Source organism: Rhagoletis zephyria, unplaced genomic scaffold, assembly GCF_001687245.7.
Source record: "Rhagoletis zephyria isolate East Lansing unplaced genomic scaffold, Rhagoletis_zephyria_1.1 Rzeph_scaffold_00158, whole genome shotgun sequence".
In the NCBI taxonomy this organism is placed as follows: domain Eukaryota; kingdom Metazoa; phylum Arthropoda; class Insecta; order Diptera; family Tephritidae; genus Rhagoletis; species Rhagoletis zephyria.
The window spans coordinates 55,017-57,953 of NW_016157242.1; the positions used below are offsets into that span (position 1 = coordinate 55,017).

At 37.6% G+C, this 2,937-nt stretch overlaps 1 protein-coding gene across 2 annotated transcripts in view; it reads right to left on the bottom strand.

The window, feature by feature from the left end:
* The window catches only part of LOC108354668 (probable phospholipid-transporting ATPase VD), a 361,569-nt gene that overhangs the window by 16,396 nt on the left and 342,236 nt on the right, over positions 1-2,937 (bottom strand). The window lies entirely within an intron of this gene.

The following is a 2,937-nucleotide window of genomic DNA, read 5'->3' on the forward strand; positions in this document are numbered from 1 at the left end:
CACGGTTTGTAGTTGCAGTTAAAGAAAACACATGAAAAGGCACGATTTTTTTTTAATTCGAAAAAATGTAAATATTTCAAAAACGGTGACACTTTTAGTTTTTTTTGTTTATCAGGGAGCTCACCCCCCCACCCACCTTCCGCTAAAGTTTAGCACGTTACTTCTGGGACACCCTGTATACACTTTTTACTGAATGAAAAAAAATATTAAACATGATAATAAAAACTTGGCGCTTTTGTTTTGGAAAAATTGGTCTTTTTCTGGTGGCCTGATGCCACACTGGCTCAGTTCCTCCCAGTAATGCTGGAGTCAATCGTTACTTTTGAACCGCTACTGCACCGACTCCAAGGTAAGTAGCTCCTCTATTAACCCGTGGTAGTGCACAGGGTAGTGCAGAGTCGAACCAGTCGTAAGTAGCATAGCGAAAAACTACGACAGAGGGCGCCCATAAATCACCGAAGTGACTACTTTGGTAACTCCCGGTAGTGCAGAGAGAGTCGATGGTGACTACCGCCTAGGACATTGCCTTGTAAAAGTAGTCGGTCGGTAATTGACGGTGTTTATCAGGTAGCTACCGATTCAGCAGTCCTGTAGTCACTCCCCCGTACTGCAGGGTTGTCGCAAAAGTACACATACATACACGCATTTTTACTTGAAAATAAGTGTGTAGTGGTTAATATGTATACGATGCCATCTCCGTACAGCTCCCCTCCAGTACTGCTGGAGTCATCGCTACTTTTGAACCGCTACTGCACCGACTCCTAGGTAAGTAGCTACTCTATTAACCCGTGGTAGTGCACATGGTAGTGCAGAGTCGAACCAGTCGTAAGTAGAATAGCGAAAAACTACGACAGAGGGCGCGCATAAATCACGCAAGCGACTACTTTAGTAACTCCCGGTAGTGCAGAGAGAGCCGATGGTGACTACCGCCTAGGACATTGCCTTGTAAAAGTAATCGATGAATTACACTGCAAGTAGTCGGTCGGTAATTGACGGTGTTTATCAGGTAGCTACCGATTCAGCAGTCCTGTAGTCGCTCCCCCGTACTGCAGGGTCACTTCACCTCGCCTAGCACGCTCGCGTGCGCGCAGTTTGCCCGCGACGTCGACTGCGTGCACCTCTGCTGTGCATCCCTAGATTAGAGAATAATGAAATGAAATGCGCAAATTGTATACAAAGTAAAATGGCTAATGTACCATTTGAGAATAAGCGAGCACGTACAACTGAAATCTTGGAATTGATACTTACAGATTTGAATGGGCCACATAGAACTGCGGGATATTGCGGAGAAAAGTATTTTTTTACTTTCATTGACGACTATAGTAAATGTGCCAAAATTTATTGCATTAAAAATAAGTCAGAGACAGCAAGTTGTTTTATAGAATATGCAAATTTAGTAGAAAATCAATTCAATAAGAGTATAAAAAAATTGCAATGTGACAATGGCGGAGAATATTTAAATAAAGAAATTTTTAATTTTGCAAAGCACAAAGGTATTGAAATTTTACCTTGCCCACCTTATGTACATGAATTAAATGGTGTAGCTGAACGTTACAATAGATCAGCTATGGATATGGGCAGATGTTTAGCAAGAGAGGCAAAATTACATAATAGATATTGGCCAGAAATAAATGGCAACTGTCGCTTATTTAAAAAATCGTACAATAGCCAACACACGAAAAAATAAAACTCCGTATGAGATATTTTTCGGTAAAAAACCTAATGTAAATCACTTAAAGATCTATGGCAGTAAAGTTTTTGTAAGAGTACCAGAAGTTTTAAGAAAAAGCAAATGGGACGATAAGGCACAAGTGGGAATACTAGTAGGGTATAGAAATAATTGCTATAGAGTTAAAAATAAAGTTATCAACGCAAGATATGTACAAGTAGTACAAAATGAAACAGAACTAATTTCATTAGAAAAAAAAATGAAAATGATAATAGCGACTTTGAAGATTATATATTTAAATTTGGAGGATGAGAATGACAAAAAAGATAGTGGAACTATTGCGAGTGAAGAAAATGAAATCAATAATTCTAATAGACCTAATCAAATATCTTCTACATCTACCCTAGAATCGTATAGACATAAAGAAAATAATTTCGATGATAAAGAATCAAATAGTAATTTACAGCATGAGGAGAAAGATGAAGAAAACCTCTCACTAGAAAGAACCTCACAAAGAAATAAACGTCCAGTAAATCGATTTGGTAATCCTGTTACACATTATATTTACGTAAACTACTTTAATGCAAATGTACCCAATACGTTCGATGAGGCAATAAATTGCGGTGAGCATAAAGAATGGAAAAAAGCATTGGACTCAGAAATTGATACTATAAGTAAGAATAAAACTTGGGTTGTTGTTGATAAACCTACAGATAAACAAATAATTGATACGAAATGGATATATAAAAAGAAAAATGATAATACGTATTAAGCTAGGTTAATGGCTAGAGGATTCCAACAAAAAGAGACTGTTGAAAATGTTTATTCACCAGTAGGGAAGGTTCAAACATTAACAAGTAAGAAAGTCTAAGTTCGGGCGGAGCCGAACATTAAATACCCGGCGCAAGTATTAAATATATGTTTTCCACCTTTCCAAAAGCTACCGCTACATGATAAGCCGGGGTGTATAAATTTTAAGTAAATTAGCGTCCTTAAATTTCAAAATATTGAAATTTCAAGCATTTCTGAAATTTACCGTTATATGAAAAGCGGCCGTAATTTTAGTCCGATTTCAACAATTTTCAACGGTATGCTTTTATGTGGCAAGCACAATAACCGTACTGAGTTTGGTACAAATTGGTACAACGGTTACCGAGATACCTATATGTGATCATAAGTGGGCGGTGCCACGCCCATTTTCCAAAATTTTACCATAAGCGTATTTCTTTGTTAAGAATTGTTGCAACCATCAATTTTGAAAAAATTAG